Here is a 24,734-nt window from a genome sequence, read left to right as displayed (position 1 = left end):
ATTACTTTAGTTTGAATTTTATGAATTATTTATCATTGTAAAGATAAGGGGTATGTACGGATCTATGAAATGGGCACATCTCTGAGAGCTTCATGATAACAGTCACTTCATTTAAGTGGCCATCTACGCACACACAGGGAAAGATATCTACAAAGTGCAGGAAAAGTTCTGGATGCGCAGTACCCGACTGTTGCCAAGGAGGAGGGAAATGAAATAGGGGAGGAGGTGGAGAATTCAAGAAGCTCTTTCACATTTCACCCTGTATACTTCAGCGTGTGCTTTTGTTGTTGTCGCTATTTGGACTATTTATGATTATGACAGCGATTTTCTTGGCTTAAGGACTAAAAGTATACATTTACCTCCACCGATTTCTGGGGAACACGGCCTCTCTCTGGTGACTGTGTATGTAAAAGTAACTCATCTCTGATACAGTAAACTGGCCTACCCACGTGGCATGGTCTAGTCCAGCATTCCAAAGCTGAGATTTTCCAGAGTTGTGAGTTCAGAAGTAGGGTGACTTGGAAAGAAATGAAACCTGGCACTTTGTGTCAAGTGGTTGAAATGGTGACATAATTACCAACTGACTGTAGAATACACCCCCAGGCAGAAGGGGGTGCTCCAATCTTGGTGATGAAAACGATACAGGGCACTATGGGGCCAGTATCTGACACCAGGCCTGGAGGAACACGAAGAGGGAGTTAAAGCCCTCATGGAGAATATTAGCTGGTGTGCACCCTGCACTTGTTTTTGTTTCTCTCAGAGGTAGGGCTTTGGGAATCCCGAAGAAAACAGTATGATGAACTCTAGTCCCAGGATCATGGGGGGAATTCTCTTCCCAACTGAGTTATGGATATTTCAGAATATTCAGAAACAATCCCAGAGATATATTTAGCGGCTGCCTGGGGCCTTTTGTTCCCAGACAGATTTGGGGGCTGGCAGTGGCTGATGACATGATGCATGTCATCAGGATAAAGCTGTGTCTCCACAGGCTGCATCTTCTCCTTCTATCACTGAGCCACAGTTCCAGAGCAAGTAAGGGGACCAGGTTACCTTTGCACAGAGGAGCCACCTACAAGGGGAGGATGAGAGATGGGTGAAAGGAACGGGGGCCCCTGCTGAGCCCTCCTATCCGAGCCAAGGTTGTGTCAGGAGTCTCATGACAGAGCTGTGCTGAAACGGTGGTTATGTCAGAGGCTGAATCTGGTCCTGAGGATTTTAAAGTCTGTGAGGGATTTATTGGGGGCCCTCGAATGAGGGCATTTTAAAATAACCTGTTGGAGCCTGGACTAAGTGCAAAGGATGGAGGCACTCTGCAGAGGGAACAGATGCTGGAAGGGTGCCTGCCTGGGAGGGGCCACGGCCAAATGTCAGCCATGATGAGCAGCAGAAATCCAAAGGCAGGGCACGACCCTGCCACCCAAGTCAGAAGTCTCGGCGCCGTCCCTGGCTTCTCTCTTCCCCTCATCCATCACTCAGTCCTGTTGATTCTCCCACTTCAAACCACCCCAGTCTTTTTACCCATCATCCTGACCACTGCCTGTACTGGGCAGGCTGGATCCCACAAGACACAGCGATGCACATGCTTTAGGGCACCAGCAGACCAGGGCACCAAAGAGAAGAGGCAATAGAAGTCTTAAAATATTTTGATATTTGACATAATTTTTTCAATGCATCTAAACAATCATCATAAGAAAAATCAGAACTTGGGTTCTATTATTCTTATCTTATGGTTAGCTTTGCTTAAATTTTGAATTGCATGTGGGGGATGAAGGTGATGGTCTTTAAAGGTGTCAATCCCACCTGGTACCTAGTTGGCTGAAACAGCCTTCTAGTGGGCTTTTCGACTTCCTGTCTTGCCCAGTCAACTTTATTCTCCAGGAGACCGCCTGCAGGATCTTTCTAAAATGTAGATATTACTTTCCCACTTAAAATCCTTCATTAAAATGACTGCAGGAGGCCGCTCTCACCTTCTGAGATGGCCGGCACTCTGTCTGTGGAGTCTGTTTCTCTCTAAATAAATCCACTTCTTACCTATCACTTTGTGTCTCGCTGAATTCTTTCTCCCATGAGACATCAAGAACCTGAGCTTCATTAAGTCCTGAGACCAGAAATGTGAGCAGCTTGAGGGCACGTGGGCAGCACGTGGGAAGCACCCTGTGCCTGGACAGCCTGTACGGGGGCCCAGAACCGCGGCCTGAGCGTGCAGGTGTGCGGCCCGGCGCTGTCCCAGTAGTGGAAGTTCTCGCTCAACCCGCAGCAGCAGTTGGGGAGCCGCCCGAGTCCTCCCGCGCCGTCGGGCCCCACGACGAGCACGTTATTGATTCCGTTTCTCAAACTTTCCGAGAAACTATATATCTCAGTACTCCATCACGGTCTGAAGGTCGGAGGACCTCAGCTCCGGGCGGGCGGCCCCGGAGCGACGAGGGCAGGGAGTTTCTCCCTCCCTTCCTCCCCACCCCCCCACCCCCCCACCCGCCGCCCCTGCCAGCCCAGCGCCACCGCGGATGGATGGTGGGAGCCCCACGCCTGCGGGCGGCCGGACCGGGAGGGAAGGGGCAGCTGCCGCAGCACAGCAAGGGGAGCTCTCCAACCTCCACTTGGATCCACTGACATCCCGTACGGTTTCCACGCCGGTCACGGTCAAGGTCCCGGTCTTGGCATTTTCCCTGCCCCGCCCTCCCGACTGTCTTCCTAGCGCAGACCCCCTTCCACGTGGCGTACCTGCTCTCTCTGGATACGAACTTTTCTATGGTGGGACACTGAACACCGAGAGTTATAAGAAAGGATGTACGGTCACAGTTCCTACGGTTTCTGTAGGTCATCCTCGTCTTGTAAATTCTCCACAAATCAGATCACAGCTGTGAGGAGGACGGGCTGAACCCTTCGGGGCCAGAGGGAGGAAGTGGCTTCCTAGTGGCTCCTCCCCGGAGCCTTATAGGGGGGTAGGTGCTGCTGTGGCCGCCACCCTGGGGGACTAGCGCTGCCCTGAGGCCCAGACCCCGGCATCTCGGCTTGGCTTCAGCTGGGAGTCACGTCATGCTTTGCGCTGGAATCCACTTTTTTTTTTTTTTGCGGTACGCGGGCCTCTCACTGTTGTGGCCTCTCCCGTTGCGGAGCCTGTGTGCTCCGGACGCGCAGGCCCAGAGGCCATGGCTCACGGGCCCAGCCGCTCCGCGGCATGTGGGATCTTCCCGGACCGGGACACAAACCCGTGTCCCCTGCATCGGCAGGCGGACTCTCAACCATTGCGCCACCAGGGAAGCCCGGCCCCATAGTATTTTAAGCAGGAGAGTCACTCTGACTTTCTTCTCGCCTTGCCCTTCTTCCCTGAAACATGTTATACAACCCTCAGGTGAGATGGGCTCTCCCTATACCTGGAGGAAAGGAGCAGCCTTATCTCTGAAGACAAAGGGTCATAAGGAAGAATCCTAACAAAGAGGCTTTGCTAAGTTTCTACCAGTTGACTACACTCAACTCGTACTCCTTAGCCTATCATATTCCTCCATGACTGTCAAGTCTTCATCAAACCAGTGTAAAACACTCAGACCTGTTTCTTTAGGTCTTCATTTCTTTATGAAGGCTCCCATGTCACATAAGATGTATATTAAATAAATTTGTATCCTCTTCTTGTCAGTTTAATTTCCAGACCCAGCCAAACTTTTCATCCCTTATAACCCTATATTTGAGACATATCAAAACACCTGAGGTCTCATAAACATCCCAGGCTGCTTCATGCTTCTCTGCCTTTGTACATGACATGCCCTCTACATGGACTGTTTCCATGACCCATTCACCATCAAACCTCTGAAACTCCATCCGTCCGTGAAGTCTTCCTCGACTCTCTTACACCCACGGGGCTCTCAAGAGTATTTCATGCCTCCCTCTGGGTACATCTGTCTCTCTGTGGTGTCACTGTTTGTGTGCACATCTCTGTCTACCTGTTTAGACAATGAAGGAACTGAGAGCAGAGATGTTCTATTCCTTTTCTATCTCTGAACAGTGCCTGGCACATCATAGGTACCCAATGCATGTTTACGGAGTAGAAGAATTAATCAATGCATTAAAACAGGTTTATTTTGTTGGTAAGCAGAAAAATCATTTTAAACTCTTGTTTTACAAGAGATTAATTTCATTCCTTTTCTTAATTTCAGTCACCTAATGGTTGAAATTCTACGTATTCAAATTAAGACTACATTCCATTCTCTTTCCTTTCCTTCTTTTCCCTTCCCTTCCTTTCCCTTCCCTGCTGTTCTCCTTCTGATACTCCTCGCAAGAATTTAGCTCCTCCTCTGGTTTTCCCCCATGAACTCCAACATTTTCCTTCAACATCTTCAAATCCTGTCTGGTGTTTGAGTTACGTGGGTACGTATTTGTCCTCCTGAGCGGAACGTGGGTTTCTATGGGGCAGGTCCTCAATCTTATTAATTTCAGGATTCTGGGCACCCAGTACCCAGGAGGAGTATATAAATGCTGGCTGAAATGACTTGAATCGGACAGATACTTTAAAAGGTAGTGTGGATCTTGGAAGATACAGGTATTTCTCTAACAGACATCCTTCTCTGGCTGAAAAAAACAAAAAACCCACCACAAACAACTGTTGTATGATGAAGAAGAAAAGGCAAAAATCTAAAAAAAGACAACCAAACAAAAAACAAAACTCTTCAAGTGCTGTCTCCTAAAACAAGGGCAGGTTTGTTACAAGTGCCCCTCACCCGAGCACCTCTGGCTGGAAAATTTCTGAAACCTTGTGAGTTTGAGGAGATGCCCTACTGCTTTTGAACAGCACTCTAAGGTTCCCAGTGAAGCACACCTCCAATGTGGGCAGACATTCCTAAGTAGGTTATTTGAGTTGGAGGCATCCAATGTTTACAGACCAACGCTTGCTCCAGCCCACAGACAATAAAAACAACCCGATTACGGTCTCCCTTTGGAAGGCTACTGAGGTTAAAATGATCACAGTACAAGTAAAGAAGGCTCCGTTTCCCTCTGTTTTTATTTTAAGGGTGTGACATGTTAGTAGCCTCCAGCAGATTTTGCTGTGTTTAAAGCAGGAGAAATAATCCCTGCTCTATTTTCAAGACCTTCTCTGCACTCCTCAGTTCCTCCAAAATGGTTCTGCAAATAGACACACCCATGCACTTGCCTTTGCCCTTCTCCCTACTCCTTGCCTTCTTTGTGTTTACACTTCCCCATGGGAGCTAAAACCAACACTAATTAGCGGTGAATTAAATCCTACCACTAGGACACCAGAGGATCAGTGTTTACCCAGGATTCCAAGGCATCCCTCGTCCCTTGTCCCAAGCTCAAAGACTCACAGTTAAATAGGCAGCCCTGAAAGGAATTCTGAGATCTGAATCTATTATGCAGTTTATTCCTAAAATTTTACCATCCCTATCATAAAATATTCTTTCATGCCCAGGTAGCCTGACATCCCCAACTTGCCCTGACTGGAGCACACTTGCTCCTTGTCTCACTCAGGCTTCAAGACCCTGCTGAAGTATCACCTTCTTGGTGTTAGACCAGACAGAGTTCGCTGTTCCACCCTAATCACTCCCACTGAAATTCATTTCTTGATATTCTCAGATCTTATCCTGATGTTCTGTCTTGCTATCTCATATCCGATAACCTATCAGCTCATATTCTAATTATGTTTGGCCTTTCTGGACTGACCTCAGCTGCTTGTTTACCTTGTATCCTTAATATTCCCCAGCATCTAGTCCTAGGATATGGTAGGCGCCAAAAAAATATTTGTTTTAAAATAAAGAATTAAAACAATATACGAAAGGTGAAGTAACATAAACCTATAAACCACAAACGAATAGCACCTTTGGAAGGACGACTGCAAGCAGTCATGCTTTTAGTTGGTGTTAGCATAGTCTTACTAGCATTTTATTCAATATGACAGAGAAGGTATACTAAAAGCTACTTTTATAAGCAATTACTATATACCAGACACTGTGCTTTTATATTATTGATTAGTCATTATGACAAACCCCGTAAGACAGATATTAAAATTCTCATTGCACTGATGAAATAATTAAAGTGTATAGAGGCTGAGGAATTTGTCCAAACTCAGAGAGCAAGTGAGTGTCAGGGCAGCACGGACGCCAGGCCCTCCTGACTCCACTGGCTGCCTCCATGCGGTCTACACTACAGCAGAACATAATGCTCAAAGGAACAAGCCGTTGCCCTGAGGTCCAAGCTTGGGCGTGAGTTACAGATAGCAGCAAGGGCAGACAGGAGAATCAGAAAGGAAGAGTCTTCAAAGTGCTTTATTTTCTAATAAACCGCTGGGCCTGATGAATATCAGTGACAGTAAATATACAAATGGAAGTATCTTTTATTCACAACTACGTAATAGACTTGCCTTCCCCATTGCAAGTACCCGACCTGACTTGATGAAACTCTAGATAACCCTATGCTATTGGATGACAGCCTACACAGAGAAAGATCAAAATGGTTCACTGTGATTATTATTATTGCTAAACAAGTTCAAATGTCTCAATGGAAGTTATAAATAAATAAGAATACACAGCAATACTTGCTGTATATGTATACACCAGAGAAGAAACAAGCTAGATCACAGCTCAGGCCATCTTGGAATAGAATACCTGTTGAAATTTAGCAGACTGCACAAAAAAGTGAAATTAGAAGCCAATTTCGCTCCCTAACATAAATATAAAAAATGTAAAATATATAGTAGTAAATGAAATCTGGCAGTATATTTATAAAAGTATGACCAGCTAAAACTTCTCCCAAGAAGGTAAGCATGGCTTAACAATAGAAGATGTGTATATTTAATTTGACACGTGAATCAATTAAAGGAGAAAAATAAAAGAACAGCTCAGCAGGTGCAGAAAAAGCATCCGATAAAACTGTACACTTGAGCTATTTGCGAGGATTTGGTTCAAGATGGTGGAGTAGAAGGACATGCACTCACTCCCTCTTGCAAGAGCACCAAAATCACAACTAACTGCCAAAAATCACTGACAGGCAGACACTGGAACTCACAAAAAAAGATACCCCACATCCAAAGACAAAGGAGAAGCCGCAATGAGATGTTAAGAGGGGCACAATCACAATAAAGTCAAATCCTATAACTGCTGGGTAGGTGACTCACACACTGGAGAACAATTATACCACAGAAGTCCACCCACTGGAGTGAAGGTTCTGAGCCCGTCAGGCTTCCAACCTGCGGGTCCGGCAATGGGAGGAGGAATTCCCAGAGAATCAGACTTTGAAGGCTAGTGGGATTTGATTGCAGGACTTCAACAAGATTGGGAGAAACAGAGACTCCACTCTTGCAGGGCACACACAAAGTACTGTGCGCATCGGGACCCAGGGGAAGGAGCAGTGACCCCATAGGAGACTAAACCAGACCTATTTGCTAGTGTTGGAGGGTCTCCTGCAGAGGCAGGGGGTGGCTGTGGCTCAACGAGGGGACAAGGACACTGGCAGCAGAAGTTCTGGGAAGTACTCCTTGGTGTAAGCCCTCCCTTTGCCCACCATCAGCCCCACCAAAGAGCCACTAGGCTCCAGTGCTGGGTTGCCTCAGGCCAAAAAACCAACAGGCAGGGAACTCAGCCCCACCCATCAGCAGACAAGCAGATTAAAGATTTACTGAGCTCTGCCCACCAGAGCAACACCCAGCTCTACCTACCACCAGTCCCTCCCATCAGGAAGCTTGCACAAAACTCTTAGATAGCCTCATCCACCGGAGGGCAGACAGCAGAAGCAAGAAGAACTACAATCCTGCAGCCTGTGGAAAGAAAACCACATTCACAGAAAGACAGACAAAATGAAAAGGCAGAGGACTATGTACCAGATGAAGGAACAAGATAAAACCACAGAAAAACAACTAAATGAAGTGGAGATAGGCAACCTTCAAGAAAAAGAATTTAGAATAATGATGGTGAGGATGATCCAGGACCTCGGAAAAAGAATGGAGGCAAAGATCGAGAAGATGCAAGAAATGTTTCACAAAGACCTAGAAAAATGAAAGAACAGAGATGAACAGTACAATAACTGAAATGAAAAATACACTGGAAGGAATCAATAGCAGAATAACTGAGGCAGAAGAACGAATAAGTGACCTGGAAGACAAAATGGTGGAATTCACTGCTGCGGAACAGAATAAAGAAAAAAGAACGAAAAGAAATGAAGACAGCTTATGAGAACTCTGGGACAACATTAAATGCACCAACATTCGCATTATAGGCATCCCAGAAGGAGAAGACAGAGAGAAAGGACCCAAAAAAATATTTGAAGACATTATAGTCAAAAACTTCCCTAACATGGAAAAGGAAATAGCCACCCAAGTCCAGGAAGCACAGAGAGTCCCAGGCAGGATGAACCCAAGGAGAAACACACCGAGACACATAGTAATCAAACTGACAAAAATTAAAGACAAAGAAAAATCATTAAAAGCAGCAAGGGAAAAAAAAAAAAAAAAAAGCAGCAAGGGAAAAAAGACAAATAACGTACATAGGAACTCCCATAAGGTTAACAGCTGATTTCTCAGCAAAAACTCCACAAGCCAGAAGTGAGTGGCATGACATATTTAAAGTGATGAAAGGGAAGAACTTACAACCAAGATTACTCTCCCTGGCAAGGATCTCATTCAGATTTGACAGAGAAATCAAAAGCTTTACAGACAAGCAAAAGCTAAGAGAATTCAGGGCCACCAAACCAGCTCTACAACAAATGCTAAAGGAACTTCTCTAAGTGGGAAACACAAGAGAAGAAAAGGACCTACAAAAACAAACCCAAAACAATTAAGAAAATGGTAATAGGAGCATAATATTGATAATTACCTTAAATGTGAATGGATTTAATGCTACAACCAAAAGATATAGGCTTGCGGAATGGAAACAAAAACAAAGCCCATATATATGCTGTCTACAAGAGACCCACTTCAGACCTAGGGACACATACAAACTGAAAGTGAGGGGATGGAAAAAGATATTCCATGCAAATGGAAATCAAAAGAAAGCTGGAGTAGCAATACTCATAACAGATAAAATAGACTTTAAAATAAAGACTATTACAAGAGACAAGGAAGGACACTACATAATGATCAAGGGATCAATCCAAGAAGAAGATAGAACAATTATAAATATATATGCAGCCAACATAGGAGCACCTCAATACATAAGGCAAATGCTAACAGCTATAAAAGAGGAAATTTCAGTAACACAATAATAGTGGGGGAGATTAACACCTCACTTACACCAGTGGACAGATCATCCAGACAGAAAATTAATAAGGAAACACAAGCTTTAAATGACACAATAGACCAGGTAGATTTAATTGATATTTATAGGACATTCCTTCCAAAAACAGCAGATTACACTTTCTTCTCAAGTGCACAAGGAACATTATCCAGGATAGATCAGATCTCAGGTCATAAATCAAGCTTCAGTAAATTTAAGAAAATTGAAATCATATCAAGCATCTTTTCTGACCACAACGCTATGAGATTAGATATAAATTACAGGGAAAACAATGTGAAGAACAAAAACACATGGAGGCTAAACAATACATTACTAAATAACCAAGAGATCACTGAAGAAATAAAAAAATACCTAGAGACAAATGACACAATGTGAAAACACGATCCAAAACCTATGGGATGCAGCAAAAGCAGTTCTAAGAGGGAAGTTTACAGCAATACAATCTTACCTCAAGAAACAAGAAACATCTCAAATAAACAATCTAACCATACACCTAAAGGAACTAGAGAAAGAAGAACAAACAAAACCCAAAGTTAACAGGTGGAAAGAAATCATAAAGATCAGAGCAGAAATAAATGAAATAGAAACAAAGAAAACAATAGCAAAGATCAATAAAACTAAAAGGTGGTTCTTTGAGAAGATAAACAAAATTGATAAACCTTTAGCCAGACTCATCAAGAAAAAGAGGGAGAGGATTCAAATCAATAAAATGAGAAATGAAAAAGGAGAAGTTACAACAGACGCTGCAGAAATACAAAGCATCATAAGTGACTACTACAAGCAATTCTATGCCAATAAAATGGACAACCTGGAAGAAATGGACAAATTCTTAGAAGGGTATAACCTTCCAAGACTGAACCAGGAAGAAATAGAAAATATGAACAGACCAATCACAAGTAATAAAATTGAAACTGTGATTAAAAATCTTCCAACAGGGCTTCCCTGGTGGCGCAAGTGGTTGGGAGTCCGCCTGCCGATGCAGGGGACACGGGTTCGTGCCCCGGTCCGGGAAGATCCCACATGCCGCGGAGCGGCTGGGCCCCTGAGCCATGGCCGCTGAGCCTGCGCGTCCGGAGCCTGTGCTCCGCAACGGGAGAGGCCACGACAGTGAGAGGCCCGCGTACCGCAAAAAAAAAAAAAAAAAAAAAAAAAAAAATCTTCCAACAAACAAAAGTCCAGGACCAGACGGCTTCACAGGTGAATTCTATCAAACATTTGGAGAAGAGCTAACACCCATCCTTCTCAAATTCTTCCAAAAAATTTCAGAGGAAGGAACACTCCCAACCTCATTCTATGAGGCCACCATCACCCTGACAGCAAAACCAGACAGAGATACTACAAAAAAAGAAAATTACAGACCAATATCACTGAAGAATACAGATGCAAAAATCCTCAACAAATACTAGCAAACAGAATTCAGCAACACATTTAAAAGGATCATGCACCATGATCAAGTGGGATTTACCCCAGAGATGCAAGGATTCTTTAATATACGCAAATCAATCAATGTGATACACCATATTAACAAATTGAAGAATAAAAACCATATGATCATCTCAATAGATGCAGAGAAAGCTTTTGACAAAATTCAACACCCATTTATGATAAAAACTCTCCAGAGAGTGGGCATAGAGGGAAATTACCACAATATAATAAAGGCCATATACGACAAACCCACAGCAAACATCATTCTCAATGGTGAAAAACTGAAACCATTTCCTCTAAGATCAGGAAAAGACAAGGATGTCCACTCTCGCCACTCTTATTCAACATAGTTTTGGAAGACCTAGCCACAGCAATCAGAGAAGAAAAAGAAATAAAAGGAATACACATTGGAAAAGAAGTAAAACTGTCACTGTTTGCAGATGACATGATACTATACATAGAAAATCCTAAAGATGCCACCAGAAAACTACTAGAGCTAATCAATGAATTTGGTAAAGTTGCAGGATACAAAATTAATGCACAGAAATCTCTTGCATTCCTATACACTAACGATGAAAGATCAGAAAGATAAATTAAGGAAACAATCCCATTCACCATTGCAACGAAAAGAATAAAATACCTAGGAATAAACCTACCTAAGGAGGTAAAAGACCTGTACTCAGAAAACTATAAGACACTGATGAAAGAAATCAAAGATGACACAAACAGATGGAGAGATATAACATGTTCGTGGATTGGAAGAATCAATATTGTGAAAATGACTCTACTACCCAAAGCAATCTATAGATTCAATGCAATCCCTATCAAATTACCAATGGCATTTTTTACAGAACTAGAACAAAAAATCTTAAAATCTGTATGGAGACACAAAAGACCCCGAATAGCCAAAGCAATCTTGAGGGAAATAAACAGAGCTGGAGGAATCAGACTCCCTGATTTCAGACCATATTACAAAGCTACAGTAATCAAGACAATATGGTACTTGCACAAAAACAGAAATATAGATCAGTGGAACAGGATAGAAAGCCCAGAGATAAACCCATGCACCTATGGTCAACTAATCTATTACAAAGGAGGCAAGGATATACAATGGAGAAAAGACAGTCTCTTCAATAAGTGGTGCTGGGAAAACCAGACAGCTACATGTAATAGAATGAAATTAGAACATTCTCTAACACCATATACAAAATTAATTCAAAGTGGAATTAAGACCTAAATGTAAGACTGGACACTCTAAAACTCTTAGAGGAAAATATAGGGAGAACACTCTTTGACATAAATCACAGCAAGATCTTTTTTGACGCACCTCCTAAAGTAATGGAAATAAAAATAAACAAATGGGACCTAGTGAAACTAAAAGCTTTTGCACAACAAAGGAAACTGTAAACAAGATGAAAAGACAACCCTCAGAATGGGAGAAAATATTTGTAAACGAATCAACGGACAAAGGATTAATCTCCAAAATATATAAACAGGTCATGCAGCTCAATATTAAAAAAACAAACAACCCAATCAAAAATGGGCAGAAGACCTAAATAGACATTTCTCCTAAGAAGACATACAGATGGACAAGAGGCACATGAAAAGCTGCTCAACATCACTAATTATTAGAGAAATGCAAATCAAAACTACAGTGAGGTATCACCTCACGCCAGTTAGAATGGGCATCATCAGAAAATCTACAAACAACAAATGCTGGAGAGGCTGTGGAGAAATGGGAACCCACTTGCACTGTTGGTGGGAATGTAAATTGATACAGCCATTATGAGAACAGTATGGAGGTTCCTTAAAAAACTAAAAATAGAATTACCATATGACCCAGCAATCCCACTACTGGGCATATACCCAGCGAAAACTGTAATTCAAAAAGACACATGCAGATTTCCCTGGTGGTGCAGTGTTTAAAAATCCGCCTGCCAATGCAGGGGACACGGGTTCGAGCCGTGGTCTGGGAAGATCCCACATGCCACGGAGCAACTAAGCCCATGTGCCACAACTACTGAGCCTGTGCTCTAGAGCCTGTAAACCACAACTATTGAGCCCATGTGCCACAACTACTGAAACCCTCACGCCTAGAGCTTGTGCTCTGCAACAAGAGAAGCCACCACAATGAGAGGCCCACACACTGCAACGAAGAGTAGGCCCCTGCTCACTGCAACTAGAGAAAGCCTGTGCACAGCAACAAAGACCTAACACAGCCAAAAAAAAAAAAAAAGACACATGCACCCCAATGTTCACTGCAGCACTGTTTACAATAGCCAGGTCATGGAAGCCACCTAAATGCCCATCGACAGAGAAATGGATAAAGAAGATGTACTACCTATATACAATGGAATATTACTCAGCCATAAAAAGGAACAAAATCGGGTCATTTGTAGAGACATGGATGGACCTACAGACTGTCATATAGAGTGAAGTAAGTCAGAAAGATCGTATATTAACACATATATGTGGAATCTAGATAAATGGTACAGATGAGTTTGCAAGGCAGAAATAGAGACACAGATGTAGAGAACAAACGTATGGACACTAAGGGAGATGTGGGAAGAAGGGTGGTGGTGGTGGGATAAACTGGGAGATTGGGATTGACATATATACATTTATATGTACAAAATAGGTAACTAATAAGAACTGCTGTATAAAAAATCAATAATAAAATTAAATTTAAAAACCAAAATACTGTACACTCATTATTAATAAAAATGTTAGCAAACTAGGTATAGAGGGGAACTTACTCAACCAAGTTAAGTCTATCTGCCAAAACCTACAGCAGACATCTTTTTAAATGGTGAAATATTAGAAGCATTCTCTACAAAATCAGGAAGAAGACAAGGCTGCCTGCTAACACTGCTTCTATTCAATATTTATTGGAGCCTCTGGCCAATGAAAGAAGACAAGAACTAAATAGTGAAAAGAAACAAAACTGTTCTGATTTGCTGACAAAGAATTTTTTTTTTGTGTGGTACTCAGGCCTCTCACTGTTGTGGCCACTCCCGTTGCGGAGCACAGGCTCCGGACGCGCAGGCTCAGCAGCCGTGGCTCATGGACTCAGCCGCTCCGCGGCATGTGGGATCTTTCCGGATCGGGGCACGAACCCGCGTCCCCTGCATCGACAGGCAGACTCTCAACCACTGCGCCACCGGGGAAGCCCGACAAAGAATTTTAAACATTGAAAATCTTAAGAGACTTTACTCACAAACGATTAAAACTAATAAATAAGTTTAACAATGTTGCTGAAGACAAAATCAGTGCAAATTCAATAACATTTGTATTCACCAATAATAATCTGGCAATAATAAGAAAATATAACAATAATAAAACATATTCCATTCATATGAGTAGCAATAAAAATTCATGAGATACCTAAGGATAAATGCAACAAAGGAGATGAGAGAGACATAAATCATGAAAATTATGAAAGCTTATTGGAGAACAAAAAAGAATACATGGAAAAAACATACCATGTTTAATAAAAGAATACTCAATATCATAAAGATGTAAACTCTTCCCTAAATGAATATACAAACTTAGTGAATTTCAATGGAAATCTCAATTGTTTTTTGTTTTTGTGTATGAGTATGCTTAAAACGGCATATTTCGTCGTGTATTCCATAACACATGGAAGAGGCTTGTTCCAGTTTCATGCTTTAGATTGGTACACCTGCTCTCAACTCCAAATTTCAGAACAGGAAACATCTTCATGCCTTCTGAAAGAGGTATGAGCAAAACTGTTAACATGAGTCATTTAGAACAGCCACAGAAGTGTAGGGTTTTAAGCAACTTTCCAAGAAGGCAATGAGTTGTCCTGGGCAAAAAACGGGGGAGGTACCTTTTTCAACACTTCCGTCAGTTAGCTCAATCAGGAAGTGCTCAGCAGATGATTCTATCTTCTGACAAGTGAAAAGTTGAGAAAATGAAAATCTTACCTGAGGAAGATTTCATAAAAATAAATGCGTTTTTAAGAATGGGGAAGAGAGGTTAGCAGAGAAGGTAGAGGTGAGAACTTCCAAGGAAGAAAAATTCCAAAATAATTATAAACCACATTAAGGGTGGTCAGAGGTGGAAGCCTGGAATGGGTCAGGAATAGGAGCTCTCGGTACCTTTAAGACATTAGTCCAGCATCACCATTTCAATAGGCAACTGAAATGTCAAAATCTATAACATGGTTACTCCTTAAAATGTCAGTGTGACATTGTAATACTAATATATTCAGCTATTTGATAACATGATTTCCCAAGGGAAAATCTAAACAAAAACTAGTCGGGATGATTGAACATGCAAATTTTCTAGATTCTAAGTCTTTTGTTTCAAAAATAAAAGTGATAGGAAAATCATGTTGCAAAACCTAAGAGATGTCCTTTAGAAAGGAGGTCATAGTGAAACCGTGCAACTCAGATTGGGACTTGAACCCATGGTCTTTTTTTTTCTATTTTGGGTGTGTTGGGTCTTCGTTGCTGCGCGCGGGCTTTCTCTAGTTGTGACGAGCAGGGTCTACTCTTCGTTGCGGTGTGCAGGCTTCTCACCACCGTGGCTTCTCTTGTTGCAGAGCACAGTCTCTAGGAGTGCGGGCTTCAGTAGTTGTGGCTCATGGGCTCTAGAGCGCAGGCTCAGTAGTTGTGGCACACGGCTTAGTTGCTCCATGGCATGCGGGATCTTCCCGAACCAGAGATCGAACCTGTGTCCCCTGTATTGGTAGGTGGATTCTTAACCACTGTGCCACCAGGGAAATCCCTGAACCTATGGTCTTTTAATTGAGATTACACATCTGGTCTCAGGATTTAATGAAGCTCAGGTTCTTGATGTTGCAGAAAGAATTCAGTGAGAGACAAAGTGATAGGTAAGAAGTGGATTTGTTTAGAGAGAAACATACTCCACAGATGGAGTGTGGGCCACCTCAGAAGGCGAGAGGTGCCGAAATATGGGGTGGTTATTTTTTATGGGCTAGGTAATTTCATAGGCTAATAAGTGGAAGGATTATTCCAACTATTTCAGGGAAGGGGCGGGGATTTCCAGGAATTGGGCCACCACCCACTTTTTGGCCTGTTATGGTTAGCCTCAGAACTGTCATGGCACTGGTGGGTGTGTCATTAAACGCTAATGTATTACAATGAGTGTATAATGAGGCTCAAGGTCCACTGGAAGTCGAAGCTTCCACCATCTTGGACCTAGTTGGTTCTAACCAGTTTTTGTCATGTCTTATGGCTATGTCATTCTTTTAAAGGTTGTGCCCTGTCCCCTTCCCTCCTGTTTCAGTAGGAAACATGGGAGTGGGAGGGGTGGAGCTGATGATCAACCAGCCACAGACTGTGTCAAAACGGTTAGACCTATGAAGTGCTGTTAGACCACCACATGTAATCTTGGCTTGTTATTTATCTTATGGTTGTGGTCTATCTCCCTTATTAATAGCTACTGTTTAATGAGAGCCTACAATAAATAGCGAGTGCTCAGTAAGTAGGGTGAACACAGAATTTGTCACTCAAACCAAGACACTTTTGAGAGTAGAAGGGGGTGCTATTAATAATCACACTGGGACAACAGATGTAATCCAGAGCCTTCTCTGATGAACTGGGACACATGGTCACCCTATCAATCAGTGATGTTGTGGCAGTCACCGTAGGCTGGCTCACTCAACATCTTTATTAACTCTCCCTTCCTTGCCTTCTTCTGCTGTAGGGGCTGGAAAGCCCAGTTTCTCTTCCTCCCTCAGAGCTAGGGCTGTGGGATACTCCTCCAATAACAAGATGAAATATCCAGGTCAGCAGACTATTTTTAAGTGCCTGCCTACTTTAAGCCAGTGGGTATGAGGTCCTCCCCAAGAGCCACATAGGTACGATTAAATCATCAGCTAGTGGGGCAAGGTAGACACCTAAAACAGATAATTTAAATATAACGTTCAAAGCATTGGGCCAGACATATGTACAGGTAGGGTGGGCACCCAGAGAACACCTGGGGTATGGTCAATGTTCAGGGAAAACTTCCTGAATGAGATGAAACCTGAAAGAATTTGCCCCTGTGATTAAGCAAGTGCGAAGATAAGGAAATGTAGGTCAGGGAAACAGAAAGTGAAATGGGGGTTGTTGTTTTTTTTAATGGCCATTGAATGTGAGGCAATGTAAAGGGTAGGAAAATCTGTACCTCACTGTCTGCTACAAGAACTAGTGCTGTTGATTATGTCCAAAGGGTATTTGTCTAAACTAGAAGTTCAGAAAAGTTTAAAAGGTTTTTTAAAAAAACTTAATCATAATTAAATATGATCAGAGTGTATTTTATTAGCCAAGAATGGGAGTAATAGTCTGTATTTGCATCTTAGTCTCTGTTCTGATGGGCAACTTTCACCAATTAATCTAGCATTGAACAAAAAAGGTTTAAGTCACCAAATTTCAACTATCACTGAACATTCCATCAATGAGACAAACAGCTTTAAACCCAGAGTCTACTTACTTAGCACTGCTATATACTAACTTAGCACTTTTATATACTAACCTTTAAAGAAATGTTGCATCCTGTTTCCTATAGCTATTAACTATGCCACCTGTTTTATTGTTTTAAATCTTTTTTACTTTTCTCGGCAGACAGTAGTCACCAAACTACACAGACTAGTTCTCACATGGATGTGATGTGCTATACAGAGAGGGTGACTCTTAAGGAAGCCTGAGTTTAGGCAAGACAGAAGCATTCCTCCTCACCTTCTACATCACCTTCTATATATCTCCATCCAAAACCCACCACCCAGACCACAAGCCTCTGAAGAACTTCTCTGCTTCCCGAGAAGACAGTAATTCTCTAGCATGTGCAACATGACAGAACACAAACCCGCTAACATCAATTTGTCTCAGTGTTACATGGAGTGCTCTCAAGAGGCATGAATCTTCACTGGGGCTGCTCAAGGCTTAATTCCAGAACTCTGGAAACATTGCTAAGTCGACTGCTTCTGGCTACATAGGTCCTGTGTGAGTGAAGCAGACTGGTGACTGTCATGCACTGGGGAAGATCACGTCGGATCTCCCAAGAGATCAAAGCAGCCTCAGCTTTCAGGATGTGTCTGCACACAGAAGCCTTTTCACTGGCTTCCCAGCCTCACTTAATTGCTGAGGTTCCAAGGAAAAAATCAAAATAACAGATCCACATTCCATGTGGTCTCTGCCGTGCGGGTGGGGAGACCCACACCTCCATGCTTAATGGTCCCACTGAGTCCCACCCCACCACTTCCATTCTGGTTGTCACCCAGCCCTCCCTCTCCTCCTCCATCATCTTTTCATGTGAGTATCCCTTCATTTTGTTCTGATCCACACTTTTCAGATGCCATCTCCAGATTCTTCAGATGCCAGAATGCTTTCAATGTCTAGCGAAAGATAAGACCTGTCTTAAAGGTAACTGAGTCTTCTCGAATTCATGACAGGAAGACCTCTTTACACCTGTTCCAAACCCAAAGGGTCCAGGAGGAAGAGCTGGCTTCCCAGTCAGTTAGTACTTATGAAGAACCTAATTTGCAAGGCTCTGTGTTAGGGCCAATACAGGAAGCAAATACACCACACAGAAGAATATTGAACAGTCAAGCTTAGACTATAAAGACAAGTGGAAAAAGCAACATTAAAACTGTATGTACAATATGCCTTTTTTTTTTTTTTCAACTACCAAGAAACAACCCTTGGAATGTTAACCATGGCCATCTCTCTAGTTGGGATTATAGATGGTAGTAGAGACAGAATTAAAGATAATTATTTCTTTCATTTTAACATTTGTTTCTGTACTTCTGACAAGAATACTAGTGACATTGATATTTATTGTATGCCAGGCACCGTTCTAAGAGCTTTACATGAATCAACTCATTTAATTCTCGCAACTATCCTAGAAGGTAGGTACCATTATTATAGGCCCCCAAAATTGAGGTACAAAGAGGTAAAATAATGTGCCCGAGGTCACACTGTAGGTGAGTCACAGAGCCAGGATGCAAACTCAGCAAGCTATTCCAGAATTAGACTTAACCCCCACTTCTTTTTTTTTTTTTGCGGTACGCGGGCCTCTCACCGTTGTGGCCTCCCCTGACACGGAGCACAGGCTCCGGAAGCGCAGGTCCAGCAGCCATGGCTCACAGGCCCAGCTGCTCCACGGCATGTGGGATCCTCCCGGGCCGGGGCACGAACCGGTGTCCCCTGCATCGGCAGGTGGACCCTCAACCACTGCGCCACCAGGGAAGCCCAACCCTTACTTCTTGCTGCCTCTGGAATATGTACTATTTTAGAATATATACTTCATGTATGAATATAATATGTCTTACAGTAAAGAACTATAATATTTCTTTATTTCTTTATACTAAAGAAAAGAAGATTAAGAAATGAAAAGAAAAAGAAATATAAGACAAGGTAGCCAAGCAGAGAGAGGAGACAAGGTGAAAGAATAATGGTTTAGAAAGGAGTCAGGAGAAATGACTCCACACTTAACATCTCAGGATTGGTTTCCTCCACTGTAAAATGTGAAGGTGAACAAGTCTATATTCTAGAGAGATATTTTACTCTGCAGGTTACCAATAGTTGACATGAAAGGTCATGAAACCTGCACCATCATTTTAGGCTTGGCCTTCACGTCATTGATTAGTCTGTAGCAAATTTGCTGTCTTTGTGCTTAGATTAACATCTTCCAACCAATATGTACCGTAACGCAGATGCCCAAAGAGTACCAAAACTATTAGTAGAGCTAAGGATATGGTACTATATGAATGAGAGTAGAGATCGGTTTTTAAAAGACCAAAAGTGGTGAGAAAAGAGAAACTGGTCTGGCAGCATGCATGATTCCAAAGGGCAGCACCCAATTTATTCAAAGCTAAAAATCCTGAGTTGATACAATTAACAATAATCAATACATGACAAGGAAAAGAAACCAATAAAATGGAATAATTTCCCAAGTATGCCTACATTAGTAATTCCCCATAATTGCAGGACATGAGTTTCCCGGCTCTACCAAGTATCTGAACATAATCCATAGAAAGTGAATCCATACTTACTGAAATTTCATAAAACAGTGAGAGAGTCCTACAAGGTTCCAAAGAGAAAAAACAGATTTCACGCCAAGAAGCAAGCATCAGAATGGCAATGAACTTTCAGAAACACTGGAAGCTGGAAAACAATAAACCAATCTTTGGAAATTCGCAGGAATGAATAGCCAGTCTAGAATCCTAGACCTAGGCAAACCATCAATTAAGTGTGAGAGTGAAATAGACTTTTCCAGACATGCAAGGTCCCCCAAATTTACTTCCTGTACCCTTTCTTAAGAAGCTAGCAAAATGGATGCCCCATAAAATGAAAGCATAAACCAAGAAAGAAGAAAACAAGAGAACAGGGGGAACAGGGAATCAGCACAGAAGGAAGGTAAAGAGAAATCTTGGAATGCCAGTGGGTGTCAGGGCCATCAGAAAACTGGTTCAGACTGGAGAACTGAGGGGTCCATTTTGGAGGGCTGGAGTGGGTCCCAGAAAGAAGGCAATTGGCCGATGCATTTCATTGTGTGGAAAATACCCAGGAGAGGCATTTTAAAGAGCCTCTAGAAGAACTGGCGATAGGTTCTAAAAAGTAAACAAATGAAAAACTATTTTCCTCAAAATAGTTGTAGAGAAAAAGAAATACAACCATAGTTCGCGATTTGGCCCTGCAGTGAACAATAATCACACAGTCATAGCAATGCAAACACAATGTTGATTTAATTAACATTGCGATGCCACTTGTGAGAAGCACAATAGGGCAGGATTTTCCACGGAGAGGTGTGCAAGTCCTTGCCTCCTGCACTCTTCCTCCTCACTGTCCTAGCACAAGACATTAGCCCCTGAATCTTCCTCCCCATTCCCCTGTATAAAATCCAAATTACTCAAATAATGGCTACTAATCCGAAAGAGCCATTTCTCCCTTTTCTATCCTTGACCAACTATTTCTGAAGTTAGCAGAACTTTGGCTGCTCTGGCTAAAGTCCTAGGAAACATTTAGTCCTCCTTCCCTAAGCCTGATGCTCTATGGAGCTCTCCCCTGCCTGGTATTTGTAAATAAAGGGTTATACTAATGGTGCTCTGGCTGATTTTCTTCCACCAACTATGTTGCAGAAATGGAGGAAGGGGAAGTTGGACGGGTGGAGTAAGAGAGCTATATGTTCCCCTATAATAAGAGAAAGTACATAGATTCTGTCTAAAACTGGTAACTCAAGGACCAGTCACATAAGTGAATTATTTGGAAATGGGGAGGTATGTGATCAAACAGCTAAGAGCAGAGTCTCCCAAGGAGGGGGACTGTTGTTTTGTTAGAATCTTTTCACATGCTCTAATTCACAAAATTAGATGAATGCCTTACTTTGATAACAATTTAAGCGATTTTTAAAAGTGAAACCTGCAATTTAAAGTTTAATAATTGCAATTACATAATCAAGTGTGTCTACAAATTATCCCAACTAAATGATCCCAACAAGTGTAAATGCAGAAAGCTTTCTTAGTGGCTTAAGGATTGGGAAGAAGGAGGTCTAGCGAGCAGATGGGAAGGCTGCCTCAGCCCATACTACTGAGGAAGCGGTGACCCAGAGAGATTTTTGGTCCACCACTCAGGCCTCCCAGAGATCCTCTAAGTTGGAGGATTTTGCTAAATAGGATAGTGGGGGCTTTCTGGAAAAGCATCAGATTCTCTGTTCTCCATGGAAGATGAAGAGTAGAGTTCTTTTTAGCTTCCTATTCTCCAACTTGTTTTTCTTTTGTTTTTGTTTTTCTGTGCAACTCTCTTTACACTCAATTTTTTCTTTTTACTCCCTTTCCTTTAATCTGTGAGTTTTCTTCTCACTTAAGACTTTTTCCCTACTGTTTTATTTTTCTCATAATCTTAAATTCTTCCTGCCACTCTACCTTGTCTCTCTTCTCACCTAGATTTTCTCTAAGTCCTACCTGATACTCATGTTCATAGACATGCCAGGTGATTTTAGTTTTCATCTCTTAATTTTCCAAGTAGTTAGCTGAGATGACTTGAGTCTTTAGAACACAACTTGCCCATCCATAAAACTGGTTAATATTCCCCAGTATACTGTATGATAATGGTTGAGCTATCTTTGAAGTTCTTGAGAAAAAAGTAATTTAAGAACTGTGATCTGATTAATTCAAATTGTAGACTATTGTCTTCATAAGAAATCTGAATATTTTCTTCTTTTCTTGAAATTTATAACTTCAATTCTAGAGAACTTTTTCTAGAATGACCATAGGAAGTGACAACCATAGAACGAGACTAATTTTATAAACAGTTTGTCCTTTCAACAACTGAAAGAAAATCAGCCAATGAATTAAGGCTCTTTAGTCCCTAGAGAAATACTGTAATGAGATTCAAAGAATGCAGTTGGATTTTACATTATATTTTAATTTTTAAGTTTCTTAAAATGGAACTAGATACTTGGCTGAAAACATTAACCTACTAGGACAAATTCTTTTTTTTTTTTTTTTAACTGTAAGTCTAGGGGCTTTCAAATTTCCCAGTCATATGCTATCAATATGTAAATTTAATTTATAGGATTCAATGCTCAGGAATTGTGAATGTGTAAAATATTATGGTCCTTTAAAGACATCAACACTTACTAATAAAAGTATTTGAATGGGACCATTGCTCCGCCCAAATTAAACCTTTTTAACTGAAAACCTAAGGCCAAACCAAGAGCATAAAGGGCTCTATGGCCTATCTGTAGTTATTACTGGGAAATTGAGATTTCACACAAAACTGTCTTTATTTTAAATGCAGTGTTATTAGAAAAAAAGCACACACCTCAAACTAAATATCAATCCACATTTTTTTCCTAGCACAGAATGAGGCCTCTCTGAAGGTTTTTACAGGCTTACCACTTAACAGTGGTCAAGCCAAAAATAAACCTACCAGGACTTTACTAGGCAATTCAACAGCACACAAAACACCAGTCCGCGGAGAGCTGGACTTAGCTTTTTCCCTATTAGCCTCTTTCTGGGCCTCCCACTCACATTCCCCCCTCTTCTAATTAGAAAGCTAATTAGGATTCCAAATTTAACGCTTAATGGGGAGAGAGATCTGGTCACAGGCCAGGATTCCTTTAGCATCAAACACTCTCCTCGGCCTCCGTCCTTAGTGCAGAGAGCTGTGGGAAGGGAGCTGGGCCAGCGGGACTGATTGGCTGGAGGGCAGTGTTTACTCTCAGTTGTCTGAGAGGGAAGATCTGTTTCACAAATTGCACACTCTGAAAAGGTAAAATTAAACAACAACGACATGCCTTGGGCTTTTAGTACTTTAAAGAAACAAGTATCTTACAGGCTCGATTATTATTACCATGGCAACATGAGGCGACGTGGGGAGATCTCCTCAAGAACAGTTCCTGGATCCAGCCAGGCAGCCTCTCAACAGTGCCGGGCGACTTCTTCAGTTACCATGGCAACCAAAATTAGAAGTGCTTTTGCAACACTAACAGAAACCATCTTTTGAAGCTCTTCTGTGAATCAAATTGAATACTGATGATGCAAACTTGAGTGATACATATTTTTCAAACATTAAAAAATCCTATCGCCATGAACAAATACTCGTTTTAGATTCCCCTTTGCAATCTTGACTTAACTTGGAATCGATTTTTCGGTCTGGTTTTGTTTGTTTCCCTTTTGGATTCCCGCGGCCTCGAGTGCAAAGGCGATTTGTTTAACTTCCAAACTTGTCTGAAATTGCACGGGTGAGAGCTTAGAATGTGGTTCCTTCGCTCTCGGTTTGAAACGGGGTGAGGAATGGGGTGGGGGAGGGTGGGTCTAACAGAGAGCCCTCTTGTCTAATAAAGTCGGGAGGACGAAAACGGGGAGGGGTTGAGGAGACAGGCCGGGAGGGACGGCGGAGGAGGGAGAGAGAGAAAGGAAGAAAAAAAGTGCAGAGGGCTGAACCTCCGCTACCCTTATTAGGGCTAGGAGCACCTTTATCTGTTGCCTGGACCTCTCCATCCGCTCCGGTATTGTGTGAGGCACACAAAGCTGATCGGAGACGGCATTTTAAAGACCCTGTTGCGATCCTCTCCGGGTCGCATCGCCCAATCCTCGAGCTCCTAATATTCCTGAAGGGACCTCAGGGAAGAGGAGACAGGTTCTTCCTTACTTGTACAGTCTTCCAAAAGGAGCGTTTTTCTTTAGGGCGCGTCGTGGCGTGGGTGGTGGTGGAGGGTTCCTTCCTCTGGGCCACAGCCGTTCACTGTCAGTTCCCTCCACTGCCCACTGCCAGCCGGAGTCACCCCGGGTGACCGAGGGTCACCCCGGCCCTCGATACAAACTCTCGAGCTCTGGGCTTGCGCCCGGGAGCGCTGGTGGCGCGCAGCTGGCGTGCGCGGGGCGAGGCTCAGGGCGCGCCCCCGGACACGGGTGCCCGCACCAAGCCGGGACTCCGGGACACAGGCGCACACGCACCCCGGGCGCACGCCCCCGGGCACGGGCCCCATGGGCCGGCACACCCCGGTCTCCGACTCCAACGCGCTTTCCTCCCAGGAGCGCTGGGCCTGGGAGGGGGAGCCCCTAAAAAGCACCTAACCTTCTCCTAACCCCAAGTCGCCCACCCCCGCCAGGAGTTGTGTCTTTCTTTCCCCTCGGGTCACGGGGAGGAGAGGCGTCCCTCCTCAGCACCCAGGTCGGCAGCCTGGCGGAGGAAGGGGCTGCCGGGTGGGGTGCTGGCTGCGAGCCCCGCTGCCCTCGCTTACCTTGGTGGCGAGCTCCTCTCGCGGAGTCGGCTGCGCGGCGCCCGGCCAGGCGCTCCCGGTGGTTGGCGCGGGCGCGGGCGGTGCGTGTGTGTCGGGGCGCCGCGGCCGCGCTGTAGGCTCCCGGAGCTGTCAGGGGTGGCCGACCTGACGGACGGCGGCCGCGGCAAACCCCGCCCACCGGCCCGGCCCGGGCTCCTCCGAGGGGACCCAGTCGCCCCGCAGCGTTTCCCGAAGGACCAATCCGGAGCGGGGGGCTGGCCCGGCGGAGGGGGGGAAGGGGAGGCCCGCGGGGTACCGGGACGCGGGCCTGGACTTCGTAGGTCGGTTTCTATGGCAGCCAGGCGGGAGGGACTGGAGGGA

General features: G+C 43.4%; 1 protein-coding gene across 2 annotated transcripts in view; it reads right to left on the bottom strand.

The window, feature by feature from the left end:
- Positions 1–24,505, bottom strand: part of NIM1K (NIM1 serine/threonine protein kinase) — a 70,071-nt gene extending 45,566 nt beyond the window's left edge. Inside the window, exon 1 of one of the 2 annotated variants that reach the window (XM_060146047.1) lies at positions 24,375–24,505. The gene's annotated coding sequence lies outside the window, so the exon portion shown is untranslated. The remainder of the gene's footprint in view (positions 1–24,374) is intronic. The other variant, XM_060146046.1, reaches the window with a different exon arrangement.
- Positions 24,506–24,734: the final 229 nt, after the last annotated feature.

The sequence above is a fragment of the Lagenorhynchus albirostris genome, chromosome 3 (assembly GCF_949774975.1).
Source record: "Lagenorhynchus albirostris chromosome 3, mLagAlb1.1, whole genome shotgun sequence".
Lineage (NCBI taxonomy): Eukaryota > Metazoa > Chordata > Mammalia > Artiodactyla > Delphinidae > Lagenorhynchus > Lagenorhynchus albirostris.
Note: the sequence above shows the minus strand (reverse complement) of the source record. Positions and strands in the feature narration are given on the sequence as shown.